The sequence below is a fragment of the Cupressus sempervirens genome, chromosome 2 (assembly GCF_028749045.1).
Source record: "Cupressus sempervirens isolate cs-2001-9-10 chromosome 2, ASM2874904v1, whole genome shotgun sequence".
Lineage (NCBI taxonomy): Eukaryota > Viridiplantae > Streptophyta > Pinopsida > Cupressales > Cupressaceae > Cupressus > Cupressus sempervirens.
Genome location: NC_143119.1, coordinates 81,421,909 through 81,444,837, shown reverse-complemented (window position 1 = coordinate 81,444,837; position 22,929 = coordinate 81,421,909). Strand labels below are relative to the sequence as shown.

The following is a 22,929-nucleotide window of genomic DNA, read 5'->3' as shown; positions in this document are numbered from 1 at the left end:
GGATGGAGAAGAGCCAACAACACTTCTAACTAGTAAGAGTATCCTTGACTGGGTCCAAGCCTTCCAGAGAGTACTAAAAACATTAGAACCAAATACCTTGATCTTAAAACCTTCCAAAAGAAAATAAAAAAATGGAATGTTCATCTAGCTTTTGCCTTTGGGAACTATAGAGCATTGAATGTTATTTCTGATCAAAAATTTCCAAGGATCACTACCATAAATGTCCTTAAGAATCCATTTAGAGGCAAGAGTAGTAGCATGCTTTTTTAGGTCCTTTAAGCCCAATCCACCATATTGCTTGGGTTTACAACACCATCGCCAATTCACACAGTGTCTCTTTTTATTATCCATTCCATCAGACCATAGAAAATCTCTCAAATGTTTTTCAATTTTATCCATTTGATGGTTAGTCATTAACCAAGTAGAAGCAGATGCGGTGCCAAAACTTTCTGCACAACTTGTACTCTTCCTGCCAAAGACAGAAAATGAGTCTACCATTTCATATGTTTCTTTTGAATTCTATTAAAGACCCACTCCCACATGGCTTTAGCAGAAGGATTAACAACAAAAGGGATACCAAGGTATCTAACAATATCATTAGGGCCTTTCCATTGCCAAGACATCGACTGAACCCAATTGGGAGAAGACTCCGACCAACCCAAAACTAGAGATTTATGAGGAGCAATTTTAGCACCAGAGGCTAAGGAGAAAAAATCAAGTCTATCCAAGGTGTTATGAAAATTAAGTTCCTCAAGTTCCAAGAATAGAGAAGTGTCTTAACAAACTGGGAAATGAGACACAAGAGGATCAAAGGGAGGGCTCTTTGAGCACATAGAATAAAGCATCAACAACAATAAAAAGTAGGGTAGGGGCGATGGGACAACCTTGTCTAATTGATCTCCCTAGAGGAATAGAGCTGGAGAGGTTGCCATTCACATCAATGATAGTAGAAGAATCCTTGAACAACACTTTAATCCATCTACAAAAAAACTTAGGAAATCCAAAAGCTTGTAGCATCCCAATAACAAAAGGCCATTCAACTCTATCATAGGCTTTTTCAAAATCAAGCAATACCATATCTACATTCTGCTCACTCTTCTTAGCCCAATGCATTGCTTCCCAACTAGTAATTAGATTTTCCAATATATACCTACCTTTAATGAAACCTTTTTGTGTAATTGATATAAATCTATTGAGAAAATTTTAAATTCTTTTAGCCAAAAATTTAGCAATAATATTATAGGATATGTTCAATAATGTTATTGGCCTCTAGTTTTTAACTTCAGCTCTCTCACCAACCTTTGGGATCAAATTGATCATGCCTTTATTAATGCTTTTTCCTAGGGATCCTCTATTAAAAGAGTCATCATAAAGTGTTAACAACTCACTATAAATCCAATCAATATTGGTTTTATAGAAATCAACAGGAAGACATTCACATCCTGGTGATTTATCATTGGCTAGAGAGTTAATTTCCCATTTAACTACATCCAAAGTAATAGGAGTGCCTAGTCTGTTACCATCTTCTTCTGACACTTTTTTGGGAATTAGTTGTAGACATTTATCAAGTGCCTCATAATTAGCATCCAACATTTCAGATGAAAAAAGATGAGAATAATATTCAAAGAAGCCTGATTGGATTAGTTCTGGATCTGATGATTTATCACCATTAACATTAATGTGTTCAATAAACTCTCTTTTATTCTTTGCCTTAATAATATTGAAAAAATACTTAGACCCCCCATCACCTTCCAGATTCCTATTCAATTTGAATCTGGCTATCTGCCCTTGAATCTTATAGTTTTGGATCTTCCTCAAAGAGTGCTTAGTCTTAATCAACCCAGCTTCTAATTCCAAATCTTGAATTTTGATCTACAAATCTTTCTCAATCTGGTTGAGTTTAGACTATGCCCTAATTTCCTCTACATTTAAACCCATACTTTTTTTTTACCAATAATTTGAAAAATCTTTTTCCAGACATCAACTAGTCCTTTCCACATTTCTCTTGGTAAAACATCACCACTAACCATTTTAACAATGTCAGTGACTTGCTTGAGAGTACTAAGAGTATACTGATCTTTAAGAAGAGAAAGATTAAGTTTAAATGGCTTGTTAATCTTAACTCTAGAAACCAAAGTATCACCTTGCAACCCAATCCTTGCAGAGATAGGAAAATGGTTAGAAAGAGAAGCAGGAGTAACTGTGATAGGTGAATGACTAGGATCAGAGAAAAAACACTAAAGAGAAATCTTTTTTTAAACTCTATCCAACCTATAGTAGACCTTTTGAGGACCCTTTTGATTATTGCACCAAGTATACCAAATATCTTGAAATTTTGATTTCCTATCCTCAAGAGGATCTAAAACATTAAATTTCATTTTAAATTTGTTCTAGAAGAACAATTCATTACCTTTGGAACTGAAAAGTTGCCTCCAACTTTATCCTCCCTATGCTCCACCATATTAAAATCACCAATAAAAATCCACTTTGTGTTAGGCAAGTTATTTGAAATCCATTCCCATAATTCAACTCGATCTCTATAATCATTAGGTGCATAAAAGTTACACAATCCAAAGCTCTAACCATCTTTACAAAATACAATCCAGAGAGCCCTATGATAAGGAGAGACACCTCTATTCACAATATAGTCTACCCAATTAGATCCCACAAGAATAGAAACTCCCCCCTTTCCCCTTTCATGGTTGGAGTAGAATGCAGTAGCATGATCCCAGAGCATTTTTAGAATAGTGTGAGCTTGAAATCCAACTACTTTAATTTCTTGTAATTTTTTTTTTTTTTTTTAAAGGTTACTGCACCATCTTCTGACAATGTACTTCCTATCATTCATCTCCAACCTTCTAACAATCCAACTATGGATGTTGATCATGTTCATGATTTTTAGGGTTACTCTTACTATTATTGTACAATATGTTAAAAAAATCAGTGATATCTACCTGTTTACTGGTATAACCACTAGAATTGGTTAATATTTGATTATCATTGCCCTTTCTTTTCTTATTCCTTTTATTGGTGACATCAACAAAAGGGGGCTCGATTTTATTCTTATCTAGAGAAATCTTTGTGATTGAAGAATTCAATCCATTCAAGTGCATACTTTTATAAGTCAAAATGTGATTGGCATTCTTGACCAGCTCTACCCTCTCAGCTAGAGAATTAAGAGCAAGTTGCTAAGCATTAAGTTTGGTGGGGTTTCTACCATAGAGATAAAAAGAACACTATCTTTAGGGAAAATAATAGATTTTAACTAGGTAGAACCACTTGGGATGATCTTAGAAGTAGAAATGGGATCATAGGTAGGAGTTAGCTCAATGTCATACAAGGGATTGACAATAGTCTCAAAATCCTCTCCTAGAACATCATTAGCAGTTTTATTAGTATCAACTTCCATAGGCTTCTCTATCCTCGAGATGCTTTTCAACCTTCCCTGAGGAAGGTGTCAAGGGATTCTTAGAATGAGAACTAGAAATTTTATTAGCAGTTTGGGGTCTAAATAACTTTAGCCAATCCTTTCTTGCATGCCCATTCTTTTTGTAGTGAAAACAAGCACCTAAGTTACCAAGATGAGAGACTTTCCATGAAAAAGCTTCAACATCAATATTAAGAGAGATATTATTAAGGAATACAATTCCTGGTTTGAGAGCAGCCAATACCTTAGCATTTAAATGCAAAAGGATGGTCTTACATTTCCTAATTTGCAGAATCGAGCCAATAGGATTCAGAAGCTAATATATAAAGGATCCAACTTCAACATTTGAATTCTCAATTTCTACCCAATTTGGTGAAGCCCTAGCAGGCACTTCTTCTACATTACCAACCAATGACTAGGGTGCTGGCTCCTGATTTAACAGTTTTGAAAATAACCAAGAAACCAGACAAATGCATCTAAGGCTAGCAACTTCCTATGACAGATACACTAGACTGCAGTCTTGGGCCAACTATAATGCATAACTCCTTCTTCACTTCAAGCTCTGCAAGACCTAGGCGGGTTAACCTTGAGGTTTTGATGAATGGTACCAGTGCATTTAAAACATAAATCTAAACCTATTTACTACAGATGAAAACCCCTTATATCACCTAATAACTCATGCAATAACACAGATCTACAGAAGCTAAATGCAAATCTATGACATTCATAAGCTGAGTGAGGGGTAATCCTTTAAGTCCTTCAACATGAAAGGGTAAAACACGTTTGATTAATAATGTTGATTTCAGCAAACCCCTAATATATGCAGCAATACGACTTTAATGATCCTGTAGCTAACTAGCCCTTAATCCATTGGGCAAATCCATGAATCAAATGCATACATATGGATATCTGATACTTATGTATATATTCAGATATACGATCTATCTATTTACTTTATAAATAAACATCTGTGCTTAATTCGAACCTCATTCTTACATGATATCCTTCTCAATAAACTTGCAACCCTGTTGATTCACTGAAGCATTTACATAACTCCTTAAGTCATAAGCAACAATAAAACAACATACAACCGTAAGGGACTGCAACTATGACCTAAGCTCTTTGTTCAAAGATCATAAAACATTGAAAATTCACTGAGACAGGAGATGAGAATTAGAATGAAACAGATGAAATTCTTGTTCATTTGTATTCATTTCCTTGAAACAATACAACCAAATGCATGAAATTAACTCATAAAGAACCTAATAGATCTGAACTATCTGTGTTATCCTTCTACTACTATTCATACAAGATAATTCTACTAAAAAATATGGTGTTTCAGTATTGGGAATGCATCAAGACTGGAACCAAAACCATGGTATCACAGTAGTGTGCCAATTTTCTCCAAAAGACTAAAACCCTTCCAATGAAAGAAAGACAGAAAGATATAGGAAGAAGATGAATTCTCAGATCTGTTATTCAACTGACATCTGTCCACTTGAAATTCAATCTCTTACAACTGAGTCACCTCTTTCTTCTTTCTACCATTGATTTGATTTTTGTTTTCATCATTACTTTGTAACTAATTAGAAAATATCTTCTGTTTAATGATGAAAACCCTTTAAGTCACCAAAATTTGATCTGCCTCATGAAATGCTAGTGAAATTTGGGTTTTTACTAAGTGAATCTGATCAGAATTTGACCCAAACTGCATTTTCACTATCCTTCAACCATATTCAGGTCATTACTTATGTTAAAAATTAGTTCAGAACTTTGTCACCTGAATATAGTTGCACATTGGAAACCTGATAGAAAACCTCTTATAGCTCAAGCAAACTACTTCCTATGTAAAAACTGACTGCATAATCAGAAAATTCAGATTCTCTCGATTTCGGCAATATATAATATCGCTATGTTAGCCTCTCAGAAACTCCCAGGAAGTCAATTTGAAAAATGTCCCCCTTTGGTATAAAGCTCAGGTTTGCACTTTGAAATTTTAAAATTCAAAATTTAAATTAACCTACAGTCATAACTTTATATTAAAATGACCTTTTAATTTAAAAGTCTTTGCATGCATGTCCATTGTGAGAAAGCAATTTTTAAAAGGACAATTTTAAAACATTTTATTTTCTCTCCTATGCTTCCATCTGGTCAACAGGGCTTGACGGAGCCTTTTCTACCACGTGGTGGTCTGTGATTCACCCACATGACTGCCCTGTCACCATCCGCTCTGAGCTTGGTGCCACATGTCACCTTCTTGCATTCCCACACTATTTAACTGATGTGCCACTTGTCCAAATTTTGCATGCCTACATTACAGTCAGTAGGGTGCTAACTGTGCATGTGGGAATGCGCCTATGTGACACGTGTTCACTGCACCACATCAGCATCCTGGAATCTGTACCTAGCTAGAATCTCCTTTTCCATGTCATGGATGATGTCATCACTTTATTAGCATCTTCTTTCAAAATTTTGTTACATTTTGTGCCAGCTGTCCTCCATTTGATGTCAGCGGGGTCGGGTCCACTATGCAAGCACTGCCTTTAAAAGGTGGTGTCTTAAGACACTCTTCGAAGTGTGTGTTCTTGTATTTAAAAGGTATAAAACTTCAACCTAGAGACAATTTGGGACTAAGCATTTTTCCTTCCTCTGCTTATCGCTAAATGTGTCCTCCCTTGTGATTGCAGTGGTCCTTACGTTTTGCTGGCGCTTCTTTGGTGTTGACTGTCTGCATAATCTACCCTGTTTCTTCTAATGTGTTGGTGGCTTTGACTGTTGTGTTGGCAGTTCTTTTAAAATTGGAAGCTGCAGCTCCCTTTTTCTTTGCTTGCTGAGCCTTCATTCACATTTCAACTGCAACTGTTAATATGGGATTTTCCTTTAAACATGCATGGGTTGTCTTTATATAATGCATGAGCTTCCTTTCTTTGACTAGCATAAGTTAACCTCTAGCTAGATTCTTCTTGTTTACATGGATTTCTTAATAGTCAACTCCCCTACTCAATCTAATGTGAGCTTTCCCCCTTTGGCTCCCCAGACACTCTTTTTTACTATGATTGTGGCTTTTTAGCATGCTCCCTCATCTGCTGCTGCGAATTTCCTCTTACCTACATTTTCCTCTTCATGGTGGGCATCCTTTCTTTCACTACGCTTTATCTATAGCTACTTGCCTGCTACCTCACGTAAATGTAGACACCATTTCCAGCGTGGATTCCTCTTCGCTGTGCATCAAATTTTTTGCCTCCTCCCTTCTTTTAACTACTAGATTCCCCTCTTTGTTTCCAAAACAAGAGATTAAAATATCACCACTTGCAAGGCAATGAGCTGTGTGTGGATATGCCAGCCTAGTCTTGGAGTAGATAATTTCAAGTTCAACAACCTTAGAAAGGGTTGGTGCTCTCGGATCCTTTGATGTATCAATGGCATAAATATGGCCTGATACAAGTGAGGGTAAAATAAGGTAACACCTCTGTGCAGAAGCATCATCATGGCAAGAGCTACATGCATTCCATTCAGAATGGTGTAATTCATCACCTATATGAGTCACAGGCAAGTGATGCACAATCTTTGAATAAGTTAGAGATTCTAGATCTATATCTACTATGGTCAAATAATCAGGCTCTCCTCTGCCAGTTCTTGTATATACAACTGTGACATAAAAAATACTCTCTCGAGGACAATTCATTGCATCTTTAAGACTTGCATATTTGGGTCCACTTCCAACATGACAACCAATTTTAACTTTCTCCCCAACTTTAGCCACAAGAGATTGACTTGTTGAGGTGACTTTTGTTAACGCACTAGCCATGGTCAACTTTTGGATTTTCTTTATTCTCAGGTTTTTCTTACACAAACATCCATATCCAAATTTTTAAGGCAGTCTCTAAAATATTGTTATCTTTGAAATTCGTATATCCTCCTTGAGACATTACTTTAGATGTATCAAGTGCTTTGTAAATGTGATAGGAATACCCAATCTATGGAATTAATGATTACATCTCAAAATAATGTCTTTTACTCAAACATTGGCATCTATTTGGCACCTTCTCAATGTCATGAAACTCGAGAATCAATACCAATAACAATTCCACAAAATGCAAATATGCTTAACCATGCCTTTGCATATCAACGTGAGAACTCAAAACTAATTCCTTTAAATATGGCATGTCATTCAATCAGAAAAATGACACATTTATAACCACATTATCACCCCCACCTTTTCTATTTAGTCTGACGCAATTAGTTAGGCCCCAAAGTGGGTTTGGCTAAAAAAAAAATTTCGTTTCCAAATAATTGAACCTTCAAACTAGCTTGTTGATTGTCTCAAACTAATTAGAATCAAGTTCAATCAATGAACCAACAATTAAAGCTCATTTTATCACTTTCTACAAACCATCAAATTTGCGTCAAGAGGTCTGTTGAATGGCCTTAAAAATTGACCCAAACACCTAATAGAGCTTTGGAAATTGGCATACTGATTCTTTGCTCTGCAAACTTGCACCACGTTGAATCTTGTTTCATGAAAAATTTGAGGTCAAAAGATATTCCCTGTCAAAGTTGACCACTTAAAAAAACCTGTAGATTAACATGTCAAAAAATAATAAACTAGGTTCAAATTTGGCTTTGAAAACTGGGCAAATGAGCACATGGGAAAATGAAAACTAGGGCATTAGTTCTCTGTCATGAGGACATCATGTATCTAGGATTTGGGCTTATGACGAATAAAAGGACATAGATGGTGAGCGGTCAAAGTGGGCTACTCAGATTTTGTAAACTGGAAAAACTAACAAAAAACATTTTTTGCAAATGGAAATGACTTAGAAAAGTGTGCAAATGGACTCGTCATGACTTGCAAACTAGCAGACTTAAAGTATTTTCAGTGGAAAACAGAGTGGTACAATCCATTTGATCTCATCTATCACAGATTTCAAGATATGACATCATGAATAGGGGTTCCAACAAATCTGCAAATGCTAACACTAGTAAAAAGATAAAAATTGCATTCAGAATCGCATTTGAAAACTAAGCAAATGGATTCTTCATGAGTTGAAACTTGAAACATAACAAATCTTTGACATCTACAATGTAATACAAAAGGAATTTTAGCATTTTGGTCAACCGGTCAAAAATTGTAACTCATCAAACAGGGCTTCCCAGAATTATGTGCAATGTGCATTAGCATGACAAATTTAAATGACCAACTTTGAGGGATTCAAAACCTAGGCAAACGGACTTAAAATGACTCAAAATCTAAAACATAGGCTCTTTGGTATGGACACTAGACACTCCCAAAGCGGCGAGTCATGAAACATTTCTAGGTGCGAGATATTCAATTGCAAACACAACCTCCTGTCGTTGTTTGACACTTGCATGAAAATGCAGATTTGGAACTAGCTCAAAACAAGACTTCACGAAATGGCTTGGAATGTCAATTTAACTTCATGGCACAGATAGACACACTAAATGAAAGGTGTTAGAAACATTAAACACCTCATAAGACTCAAAGGTACAGTTGGGTACAATCATATCAAAATCATTTATAGGGCTCAATTTCTTCAACGGTGCTCAAAATTTGGGCTACAACTTTGAGTGCCAACAGTGGCTCTGTCTGGGCAAGATTTCAGATCTCTGGGAAAATAAGACCACACACCTGAACTCAAAAACTTTTCTCGAACAACTTTATTGAAAGCAAGAAACAACTACACTACTATGTACAAATGATGGCCCTGGGCCATCAAAAAGTTTTTAGAGCTTTTTACCTCTGTCATATACCTAATTTTCATTTACATTCTTTGGAGGCAAACTGAAATTTTCATTCCCATTTGTTTCACCCAACACATCAACACTTTCAATCAGCTCATTAGGCAAAACAAACTACTATTATTATCTTCACAGTGCATATAAAAATCAAGCATGCTTTCTTCATCTTGCTCACTATGAGAAAATGAATCAGCATGATCATAACAATTGACATCAAACTGAAACTGATCACTATTGACTGAATCATGGATTCCTTCAACCAAAAACACAAAATTTTGATACTCTACTCCATTCAACAAGTTACATGAGTCAAATTGTAACTCACCTTGTGCCTCCGGGTGTGAAGAGAATGAAAAATATGATTTCTCCTCATTTGCAACATCAGTACACCATACATTAGACTAAATATATGTTGCATTCTCTTCATATTCCAACAAATTATTAGATCCCAAATCACAAGAATTATCATGAAATTGCCTTCTAACAACATGCTGATCCGTATGAATTTTTTCCTCAAATAGCTCACTAGAATAAAATAATTTATTACTATTTCTTTCCTCATCACATGAGCTATCAACATGTATCTCAGCCTTGTGAAAATAGGTAAACCATGAACCAACAACAGACCTTATCTCTACATCTTCATTCTCAACATAGAAGTTGTCATCTGTATTAATGTATGAACTACCATCACATACACCTCCCAAACTTGACAGAGCATATTCTGAAACTACATCTTCTTCAACATCAAATTTAGGGGAAATGATTTCAACATAAGGAATTGCAAAATGTGGCAAAACACAAGCAACCTTAGATAGATTAACATACCTTTCAAATTCATGAGCCAACAAGTCAGAAATCTCATCAACACTTAACAAGATTTCACTACTAGTTTCTTCTCCTTGGCTGTGATCATTATCTGGATAGCTTGACACATTTGTAACAACAAACTCATTAGTAATATATTTTGAAAAATCAGAATTCTGATCATCACATACATCTTCCTTTTTAGACAATACCTCAACAATTGGCATTGTAACACATTCACATTCATCACTAGAAGAAAGACTATTACTACTGTTACACTTTTCCTCTTCTTGACAATCATCATCATAAAAAGATGAATCCACATTATGCACGTCATCAATCTGCTGATTATTATCCTCTAATTCATAAAACTGAGACTCCTCATATTCATTATCACCCTTAACAATTCATTATATTCATTAACATTAGAATTATTAGCCTTCAAAATTTTTTCAACCTCCATGATAAAATCTTGGATTTCACACATCTTATCTAATTTTATCTTGGCTGGCCAATCAACTGAATGCAACATAAAGACTTCTAGGAGTACCACTGGCCATGAAGACTCCTCAGGTCTGAAAAACTCATCAAGATTCATAACTACTGATTTGAACTTCATATAAATTTGAAATCCATTAAGACCCTTAATATCACCAATCATACTTCTTAACATTAAGACAGTCTTATCATGAATCTTTCTTTTCAATCTAGCAATATTTGCATGAACTCTTTCAGGAGTTGGCACATCATTTTCAGATCTAGACTTAGAATCCATCTCTTGAAAATTTTAAAACTCCTACCTCTATTTTCTTAGTGCTAAAACTAGTATATGGAGGCATCCATTTCTATCATTCAACTTTCACGAACAACAAAGACATGAAAATTGAAAATACCTTATGTGTTGCTATTTGAAATCTTAGATCTGCTAATTGACACAGGTGCAAGCATGAAACCCTTCACACCATAGATAGAATGCTTTGTAGAGCCACCACCTCCTTGAAGAGGAAAATGAAATCAACCACATAAACCATTAATCAAGAAACTTATACTTCCTCTTTCCCTACAAAGTAGATCTGCCCACAAATACTAAAAGCCTCTGATATTAAAATAAACCATGCACTGGCATAGAGATTTAGACTAGAGTCGCCACTCACACTTAGTGAGAAAATTTTTGAAACAATTTACCATGTGTAAATTATAAACTAGACTTTCAATATGGAAAACTTGCAGATCACTAACACCTCGAAAAGAGAATACACTTCATAAATCAATTCTTGACTCTGAAACTTTCTCAATAGCATTTGTAAAGACTGAACTGATTGAAGATAGACTTATAACAGTCATAGAACAAAATTTACATTCAATTCTCACAAAAAACTACTGTCCATGAAAAAAGCTTAACTAGGGAACATAAAACATCAACAAAGAAATGGTAAACACTTCACACAATGCTATTGCTGTAGCATATCCTTCCTGTTGTATTGAATCTTCTTTAAATTCTTATAGTTTGGCTACTATTTAGATTCAATACAAGTCCCCACCAAAGTCACCATTTTGTTGTCTCCTAATTTAATAGTTTTGAAAATAACCAAGAAACCAGAAAAATGCATCTAAGGCTAGCAACTTCCTATGACAGATACACTAGACTGCATTCTTGGGCCAACTATAAGGGTCTTCAGTTCATGGGGTGAGATCTTACCTTACTCTTTTCCTCCACTGACACCATAATTAGATTTGCCTCCATCCTCGAGTCTATCTCCATTGGTTGCAACTCCATCTCTGTCACTTCCAATTCCATCTAGAATGGCCCTACAAATTTTACTAGAGAAGAAAGCAGTCGATGGACAAGATGTTGAAGAATCTTCCACCACTTCTTTATATGACAATTTCTCCAAAAATTCTTTTTGTTAGACATTAGATTTATCATGTTCATTGGTGCAAAACTCAACAACTTTCATCATATCTCTAGACGCCTCTCCTCCACCATCGATCATGATTACCATTCCTAAATTCCTCATGAGTGATCTAGGGTGGGAAAATGATGGTGAGATGGGGTAATCAAAAGAAATCACAAATAAGGAATCCCAAATGATACCCATAGACACACGAAGGAAACTCAATAAAGAATACCCACAATGAAAAAACAAGAGCCAAAAATAATAAAATCATTGAAAACTAGGGCACAAAAGGTCAGAAAGTTGCAAAGAACATGTATCAGGGTACAAAAGTTGAGGCACATAAGTGTCTAGTTGCCATACAAGTTGTAGAGCTCATTTTTCCTTTCACTCCCTGAATCTATACACCTTAAAAAATGTAAGCTTGCATAAATTCAATTATTTTGATGAATGTTATACCCAACATATGAATAGGTACCCGATTTTTAAGATGTGATCACTTCAAAAAATAATAAAAAGATAATACTCAATCAAAATTTTTGATAAAATATACAAATTCTAGATGTCATAATTACTTACCATCCTACCAAAAAACTTCCAAAATACTGAATCAAACTATTTCTTTTGTTGAGTGCACATAAATAACCATGTTATGTTTTTTCTAAAAGAATCAAGAATATCTTTTGTGTGAAGGGTTTTACCCTCTTAATCATAGTAATTTTAAATTTTTTTAGTAGTTTATAAACTAGACTTAGATTTCCAAAATTCTTATTCTTTACGTATCTTCTAATTCTAAGTGAAAGATCCTCAAATTTCTCTTTGAAGTTCAATTTTACCTAATTTAAGGAATAACATGATTAGTTATATTCTCCTTTTTGTACACCATATTTGTGTACTATGTGTGTGTGTGTAGACACACACACATCTTGAACATTTATCATTAGGTCATAGGTCTAAATGGTGGATATTTTGTGCATCATTTTTGGATAGTTTTAGCCCATACTTTTGTAAATTGATTTGTAAATTTCATGTTTATTATTTCCTATATGGGTGTGTGCACCAATTTGGTGTACAAAAAGGTGGACACCCCATGAAAAAAATAATTCTCAATAACTCGATTGAGATTCAAATAACTTGACCAAGTTAATAAAAAAAATCAAATGCCAAGTAGGCTTTGTATCCAAGCCTGGATCTATCAATTTAAAAACCTGATCAGGTTTTTAAGATATAAAAATTTAGGTGCCAATGGCAGGCAAAAAATCGATTGGGTTTATTAAGAAAGTAGTATTTGTATTCCTTCGTGGTACCCCAAAACAAGTCATGCATTCATTTTTTTTGTTGTTTATGTATTTTTCTTTGTTGTTTATGCATTTTTTATTCATAATTTGTAATATTTGTAATTTTTTTCATAATTTCTAAGATTCATAATTGTTTTTAATTTTTTTAAAATATCAAGTGCATCAATGAATCTAAGAAAATGGAGTAGACCTAAAAGACCACTTCCAACACAAACAACAGAATAAAAATCTTCCACCCGCAATGACACAACCACAAAACACTCCACTTGTTGTTGAAAATAGATTGAAAAGATCATTGTTAAGAGAGATTATTGAAAGAGGGAGATTGTTGAAGAAGACTCTATGTTTCAATCATTTTTTTGTCACTGATGTCAAACCTACTATTTTCTGGTAAGACAACTACTTATAAGATTCAAGTACTATCACTTATTTGATTAATGAAGAGGATTTGATCAAAAGATGTAACAATAGCACTTAGAGGAAAAGTTGAGTTATGATTATGTAATGAATTACAAGGATCAATTGAGATAGTGATGACATTATGTATTGATAATTAAGGTTACAAAGGCTGGTTACACTAAGAAAGATTAGAAGAACAAGTTACACAAAGTTTGTCTGCCAAGCTTGACCGAGTAATAGTAGGTGCCGAGCAATGTTAGTACAAGCCGAGTAGAAAATTAGTTGGAGCTGAGTAAAAGTTCATTCTAGTGTATGCTGAGCTAAACAATGAATGCCAAGTAAATCTTGGTTGATGTTGAGTACCAGTAAACTTTAGTTCGTGTTGAGTAATTTCACAATGGATGCCAAGCAATGTAGTATGTGTCGAGCATCATAAGGTTGATAATGCCAAGCTGGTACATTATTTAAAAGATCATGAATTTGATGAATTTGAGTTGACAAATTTATTTTCTTGGATTGTGTGAACCAGGTGGAAGATAAGGTTGATGAGCTAGTGGCACAAAATTCAAGGTAGACCATTTTTAGGTAAATTTAAATGGATTCTAGGAGAAGTTTCTAGAAGAGATATGAGATATGGGCTGGATAGATTGTATCCTACCTAATCCATCCAATCCCTAAATTGGACAATGAAAAATGAGCAAGAAAATATCTTAATTTCCAATTTATAGGGATGGCTGGTCATGAAGCAAGGTTTTTATATGCGAGAACCTAAAGGAGACAAGGAGTCAAGTGTTTTGCTTCATCTAGTGACCTAAGAGAAGAGCCTGCAATGGCATACTAAGCAAGAAGGCTTAAGGAGATGTATGCTTGAAGGGTGGACAAGCTGCCAGAGCTACAAAGTATGAAGGCTAAGTAGAATTGAGAACTAAACATAGATTTGTAATCTGCAAGTGAAGTTGTAAGTTGTATTAGATCAAAGCCTTACTATTACTCTCTAACAATTGTATTAGTCTAGGGTAAATCCTTTGGATTAAGGTTGACCTAATAATCATTTGTAAATCCTTTAACTAGGTGAAATTCCAAGTGAATGGTCTAAAGTCCTCTAACAATGCTTACTCCTACTAGGGTGATTGAAATATTTTAATAGGATCACATTTAATAGTGTGCAATATAACATTTAATAGGGTCGGCCTTTCACAGGGTATCACTTCAGAAGAGTGAAAAGAGTAGCATGTTACTGGTGGGTTTTCCCAAATTGTGTTTCCAAATAAATCCTTGTGTCAAGTGTGTTGATGAATTTTTTATGTTTCATGCTTTGCATTTTTGCAAGTTGATTTGACAATAACCTACAAGTTTTAAGTTATTGCATAATCTTATGGATGCATGCATGAGTATAAATATTTTATAGGTTCACTAACTTGTGAATTTTTTTATTTATACATCTAGACCTTGGATAACTGATTCACACCCCCCAACTCTTAGTTATTCTAAAGTATTCCAACAATTGGTATCATAGCCAAGTTGCTTGAGAGAACTAGTTTAAAGGTCCTAGAAGCACACAAATCAAGATGTCTAAAAGAGAAGTACCCAAGGTCAATAGAGATAACTTTCCTACATGACAATGTTTGATGAAGCTACACCTTGGAGGACTTGGAGATCATACAAAATGTACTATTTCTATGGAGCATGTTGATCCTACTAGTGCCCCAACTAATATCTAAATGCATTTAACTTAAGTAAACTTAAGTAATAGAATAAATAATTAATAAATAATTATTTACTCTAACCCCTCCCCTTAAGTGCAACTTAGGGGAATGCCTTAAGATGACAACAACTAAGATGAAATGCAGAATGGGTCTCGACAACAAGGCCATGTTAGGTACCCATGTACAATGCAAAGAAATGCAACCTTTGAAAATAGGGAAAGAGGAAAAAAATCATGGGAAAAACCCTCTCCCAAAAAGAGGTAAGTACAAACATGCTGAAAAAATGAAGGAAAGAAGGAAGGCCTCAACAAGACCCCCCAAGGACAACTTCCATTGAAAATGTTTCAAGAGACTCTCTCAGAACCATAAGTACAAACAACCCCCCCATAAGAGATAGAAAAGATGCCAAAGCACCCCTAGAATAATGGAGCCCCTGGAGAAAGAATCAAACCAATGAAACTCCAATGTGAAGTAAACAACGAAACCCATGAATAAGAGGGAAAACTGGAAGGCCTAGTTGATGCTCAAAGGAGAAAATATGAAAATCCTAAAAGGGAATCCCCAAGGTAGGTGTGATGATACTATCATGAATATCCATTGTAGAATCCACAACAGGTGCACCTGGAGGCTCAATGAATTGAGCTGGAGGACTAGGCAGAGTAGAAGAAGAATCTTGCTGAAGAGAAAAAACCTCAACTGGATGTGGTGTGGTAGTCAAAATAGGGATCTTAGGAACAATACAAAGGTTCAAGTATCGTGACTACACCACATGATGCTCCTACAAAAGAGAAGAGTCATGCTCCAAAAATGGAGATGGTGGGCAAAAGTGCGAGAAGGTGTAGAGATGGGTGGAAGAATCAATTGTCCTTGTAGTAATAATGCCTCCTATGGCACGATCCCAAATGAAGACTAAATCAACAGTGAACTCAAATGTCTTCCTTGATCCACTGCATGTAATCTGAGAAATTGAGAGAAGGTTTGTAGACAGGGATGGAACATACAATACATCATTAAATATACCATCTTAGATGCAAATTGAACCTTTCCTATAGACTGGTAGGGCAGTGTTATTCCCCATGAGAATATGAGGAAGGGGAGATGCCTCAAGAGTAGAGAAGACACCTTGAGAAGCTGTCATATGGTGAGAAGCACCCGAATCTAGTATCTAAGGGACCTGTGAAGGGGATGCAATGGAAGCCCATAATGCATGACCCTTTCCAAGATCTAGTGTAGATGTTGAAGAGGTGGAAGAAGATTGAAAAGAAGACCCTTGTGGGGTAGAAGAGGATGGGGAGGAAATAATGCTCTTCTGAAGGAGAGCTTGCAAATCAGCAATCTATTTCTCATAGCCATCAAATCACTTCTGAAAACAATGTAACTCATCATGAGGTCCCTTATGACAATAGGAAAAGGTAGGAGTCTCAGTCTTCTTTATCTCCTTCTTCTTAGAAGAAGATAATGAACTAGTAGAGTGCTGAGAGGAGGAATCATATATCTGCTTTGGCTTCTGCTCTTGTGTATCCTTTGCAAGCAATGCCTATGACTATGAACTTGTAAGTGAATCCATCTAAGTGATCTTGGATTGTTCCCATGTCAATCAATCAAAAAATGTCTCAAAAGAAGGCATCTGATGTCTAGTACCCAAGGCATCCATAGTGGAGTAGAAAGTGGAAGAAAAGATCTAATATTGTCCTCGCAACTTTGAGAGTATAAAAAAGATACACTCACCATCTACTTTTTTCCCACATCCCTACAAAATTGTACGTAGAGATTTGAACTTCATCAAGAAGTCCTCCATAGTGGGGAAGTCGGTAGGTGTCAAATAAGTCAACTCTACATCAAGCTGCAATGCTCAAAATTCATTCACTGTGCCAAACATGTTATGAAACTTGGTTCAAATAGCTTGAGGAGTGGTCAAACCATTCAAGTGAAATAAGAGAATATCTAAGATGTTTAGTGCAATCAATCCCATGGCTTCATCCATTTTGTTTCTATGCTAAAGAACCTCAAAGGGGAGCTATAGAACATGTTGGTTCTCATCTAGACATGACCATAGGCCTCGTGACATGAGAAGCCTAGTCAGGTGTGATAGTTGTGTGGTGTGAGCTGGGTCATAGAAGGATCCAACATTGAGAGAAGAAGATAGAAGTAGAAGGGTCCTATTCTGAATTAAATTATAGAAAATTAAATGCCCCCCCTCCCTCACAATTGATAAAGATATCCCTCAAATACCAAAGAAACAACTATAGAGAGCACAAAAACTAAGAAAATAACTTAAATTTTGGATGTAGAGAGGGAGGAAACTGAAGGCTCTACTTCAACACCAAAAATAGGAGCTCAATATTACTCCAAACTAATTCCAGATCTAGAAAGTAGATAAAGAAATTATGCACTTTAAAAAAAAATAATGTTGAAATATGTCTCCAATGAGCCCGAATGAAGCCTTTGAAGGTGCAAAAAATGAGATTTTTGAATTGTAGAAAAATTGAGGAATATAGATGTCAAACTATCTGCACCAATGTGTAGATCATGAAATTCTACCGCAAAACAAAAAAAAAATTGCTTCAAAAAATGAGTCCATATGAGGGAGATATCGCTGTTTGAAAATCACCTTTATAGTTATTTTTTTTGAATCGTTGCCTCGCACCTCCAAAAAATAAAGAAAAAAGCCCAAAATTTTTTAGATTTATTATGTGAAATCATCTTTCTCCTTTTTCTCCAAATACTGAAAAAATGCTCTTCCTCCCAATTGAAGAAAAAATCCCAAACAAACTAGGGTTTGTGTCTTCGAATCGTGGCTTCAAAAATCCTTCAGCCAAGAAGTAGTAGGGAGGCTTTGATACCATGTAGAAGTTGATGAAATCAAACTTCACAGTGCACCAAGATCACCTGCATGCAAATAGCTTGTTGAAGAGAAACCAAAGAAGAAAGGAGCAAGAGCTTGAAGCAATTCAACAAAGCGAGAAAAGATATTTCACAATAAGAAAAATAAAATTGTTATGTGAATGATGTGAATTTACAATGAGAGAGCCCGAATAGAAAGGCTTCAAGGAACCTTGTAGAAAAAGTTAGAAAGTGCTAGAAGATAAGGTTGACAACTAAGCATATGTTCACAAAAGGTGGAATATCCTCAATCAAGGTGAGAGGATAAGTATGACTTAGATAGGAACAGACTCCTATGTTGTCAACAACTCATCAAAAACTCCTAGATGACAAAAAATGTCTAAATGCATTTTGTAGACACCTAAAAATTCTTTAGAAAATAAAATATTTTTATTTTATGAAAAAAGTCCCTGATGACATCATCATTAATTAATTAATTAATTAATTTTGTATGCCATTAAATCCCTTTATCTTAATTAAAAATATTTAATTAAAAAATCCCTCCCAAAAATGTTTAAATCTTATTTAAACATTATTTCCTTATTTATTAATTATTTAATTAATAAATTCTTCAAAAATCCCAAAATAAATAAATAATTTATTTTTTGCCCAAAACTTGGCCAATTTCTTTAAGACCACTAACCTCTTCCAAATTCTTCTAATCCTTCTTTAATTTCAATTAAAGGCTAATCCCATCATTTCCTACCCCTAATCCCAACTCAAAATATTTAATTAAGATTAAATATTAATCCTCATGTTTATTAAAAATATTTTAATAAATATCTTTGCACATTCCTAAGTCAAGCTTAAGACTTTCTTAATCCAACTCAAGTCAAAATATCTCAACTCTCTCACAAATATCCCAACCATAAAACGTTATGGAGCCCACAAAGCTATAAATGACTCTTACAAGCCCATTCATTGCTCTTACAAGCCATTATGAGGGTCTTTATGAGCTTTGAGCCTCCTATGTTGACTCCTCAACCTCTCTTGCTCTAACCAATGACCTTGTAACATGTGTCACTCCCTGATTGGCTATAAAGAAGCACAATCCATGTGATCTCCTCTCATTCAATCTAAACCTTCCATAAGCTTTCTCCCATCCTTGCATCCTAGGCTTTTGCCTATTTAAGGAATCCTCTCCCAAGCCATTTTAACACAATCTAGAAAGTAAAGCCATAATGCCATTTTGAGAAGCCATTTTTTTACATCAAATCCATTCACCAAAATCTATCAAAACTCCTCCATTGAAGCCCATTTAAGCATTTGAGCATACATACATAATCAAGCCATCTTAGCTATTAGACACACCTCTACATCAAGTGATCATCCTCATTGAGAGAGCCTATCCATGGCTCATATTCTCATTTGAGGACTTCACTTTGTCTCTCATGAAGTTATGTTAAATTAGCATGCAAATGCTTTTTGATTGTTTTAATTTAGTGTTTCTAACATACTAAATTAGCATATACATTTTGGCACACCCGGTGGGACCCCGCATGGGTCATCTTCATTAGCATTTTTAGTCAAGTTTTGTATGTCATTTGCTAATTTTGGCTAATTTTGCTTATTTTTGTGATTGGTAGGATTATATAAATTGGTTTTGCAGGTTCACATGAGCATGAAGAAGTCAAAGGAACTCATAGTCTATCTCATAGTGTTTGCAGATTTTTCAAGCTTATAGGTGGATGGAGCACTTGGAATTCTTCTTCCTCTTCTTGTCTATATTCTTCTTCTATTCCGTCTACTTCTTCTTCTTCTTCGTGAGGGATCTTGGCCTTTTTTTTAAGGAAGCAAAATCATATACACTTTTTTTTTAAGTGCTTAAAATGAACCCCTAAATCATACTTAATCCATTAAAAACTAAAAATTTGTAAAAAAAAAAAAAAAAATTTTAACAAGTGAAACTAAACCAATCCAATCATTTGCATCCTTGCAACATCAAGGTTTTAGATGCATTCATGCAAAGTGAGGAACACTTTATTTTTGGGAATTTAAAAAGAACTTCAAGTTTCCATTTCAAAAAGTTCTAAATCAACACTAAGTGCACACTAAAATCTAAATCAAACTCAAAGCATCAATCAAGGATAAAATGAACCTCATTTGCAAATATTTTAAAGTTCTTTAAAAAATCTCATGAAAACTAAGAGTCGTAAATGGTTGCCAAAATTTTCCTAAAAGCTTTGTTATTTGTTCCAAACAAATGTCTTGTTGCAAAATCTTGAATGTTTCCTAGGTTTTTCATGCATCAAAAAAATCTAAGAATATCATTTTTTTAGGCTTAAAACATGCAAACTAGAACACAAAATCTTGAATGAAAACCAAAGTCCAAAGAGTCATTTTCACTTTTGAGTCCAAAACAATCTTGAATGATCTAAGGTTAAAACAAAGCACTTCAAAGTTCTTAAAACAACATGCAAAATCTCAATCTTGAATGCTCAAAAGAAAAAAACTTGAATGTTTAATCACTTGTCTTTGAATGCATCTTGCTAAAATTAGTCTTGAGTGCCATGGATTAAAATCAAGTTTTTTTTATTTTTATGAATGCATGATTAAAACAACAAATCCAATCTTGAATTCCATAGATCAAATAATCATCTTTTGGGGCATAAAAAGAATCCACATTTTAGAAACTTTCTAAGTTATAAAAACAAATAAAGACATTTTCAGTGAATTTGTTGTTGGAATCACCCTCTTTAATCACCCATCATTCTAACCATTGGTTGCAATATCAGCACCATATATGGGGATGGTTCTACCTAAGAAGGTGTTAAGTGCTCCACAAAAATCAAATTCCACTCACTTGAGTTTTTATTGGTTTTTATAAGATAGAAAATTTCTTGAATGCACATTAGTCTCACTAACACTTCGTTTGAGCATAAAAATTGAACAAATCTTGATGTGGAGGGCCTTTGGGTGCACGCTTGTAATTGAGCTTTACACACATCATTATTTTGGGCTTAAAACAAACTCACACTCAATCTTGAATGCCTTAAAGAAAATCAATCGATACTTGACGTGGAGGACCTTCGGGCACGCGAGTTTACTTTTTGTTGATCCTAAATCTTCTTGGTGTATTCATTCTTTGATCACTTCTCTTTTGTTGGTGCATTTCAAATTGGAATTGAACCTTTGCATCTTAAATCACGTGTGTTTTCAAAAGGTCTAGATCAAAAAACTTAAAGTGTCAGTTGGAAAAGTACTCTTTCTTTTAGCCCAAGATCATCCAAGTCTTCTCTCCCCTTGTCGTCTTTCGAGACCATCTTGGGTGCATAAGATTAGGAGCCAAAATCTTGTCTTAGCTTTTAGGAGGCTTGCTTGGGGATTTCATCACCCCTTGGGATGACCTCAACTCCAGTGTTCCTGTAGAGTATAAAGATCGGGAGGTGAATCTAAAGACACCTCTCTTGGGATCAAATTTTGTCACTCGGGCTAAGCCTCAAGGAACTTTATACCCTTGAGAAGTGAAAGAGGATAAGTGGGTTACCACTCCTCTCGACTGTGTGACATTGTTTTGGTTTCATATATGGATTTGGGCCTCACGTACCTTGGGTATATCGAGGACTCCCTAGCTGAACCAACTGTCAGCCTTGTAGACAACCATCTAGGATGTTAATGTGTTTGAAGTGACTAAGAAACATTTGTAGAATATACACACTCCACGACGCAGTTACTGTCTTCTAAGAATGAAAACTTCTATCTAGTTGTTCCTATCTATTGCTTGATCTTTTACTTGTTGAATGAATGTTTTCCAAACTTGGTCAATCCTAGCTTAGGGCACACTTAGCTTAGTCACTACCTATTTCAGAAGTTGAACAAAGTTGAAGCAAAACAACCACGATCTCTCAAAGCCAAATAGATTCAGGAATTTATGTCAGAACAACCCAAACCCAAACAGAAGTTTCACAAATCCAAACTCAAGCCATCTCAGGTATACCAAGAAATTTCAGCCAAGAGAAAGGAAGTAACACCAAGCCCTCGAATTACCAAACTCCACAAAGCAGAAGACAAAGATGCCGACGAAGCCCTTCAAGATGCCTAGTTAGATTGCACTATTAGATTTAAAAAACATCTAGGAGTTAACCCTTCTTATGTCTTACCAACTAGGCATTATTTCTATGATTAGGCCCCCTTGTTTCTCCATAGCTTCTTGCATAAGTTTCAATTTAGAGTCATCTTTGTAGGAAAGCCAGCCATTCTAGGCTATCCCTTTAAGCATTTTAGCTCATCCATCTCATCTAGTTCCTTGCCTTAGAACCAAACCATCTAGCCAACAATCAAAAAAATCACATCCAAGCCTTCAAAATTGTTGTCACATTGCCAAAACTTTCTTTTCCTATCATCTTGCGAATCCACTAGTCTCACCAAGGTTATCCCTTTGACAGAGATTTCTCTAGGGTAATCTAGCCTTGTCACTTGTCATCCCTCATCACCTTGAGCTAAAGGTTGGGATCCACAAGTGGTCAATCTCGTGTTTTTCCTAAGGGATCATCAGTCTATCCTTAAGTTGACACAATCACCACCAAGCTTGCACATAGGAAAGTAGACCTTTTGTGCTTTGGCAACATATCTTTGAAGTTAGAATTCCCAACCCAGTCTTCCTTAGGTTTTTCATATAGCTTTGCCTCAGCCTAGGAAATCATTTGCATAGAAAAGCCTCCCCCCTTTGCATCCATCAACATTATTGCACCTCATCCCTAGGAATATTTGCATGCCACCCATCATTCACTTAGCCAAGAAGAAGAAGGAAACAA

The 22,929-nt window shown here is 35.3% G+C and overlaps 1 pseudogene; it reads right to left on the bottom strand.

The window, feature by feature from the left end:
- Positions 1-6,605: 6,605 nt before the first annotated feature.
- On the bottom strand, positions 6,606-7,235 carry LOC149571142 (selenium-binding protein 2 pseudogene; annotated as a pseudogene).
- Positions 7,236-22,929: the final 15,694 nt, after the last annotated feature.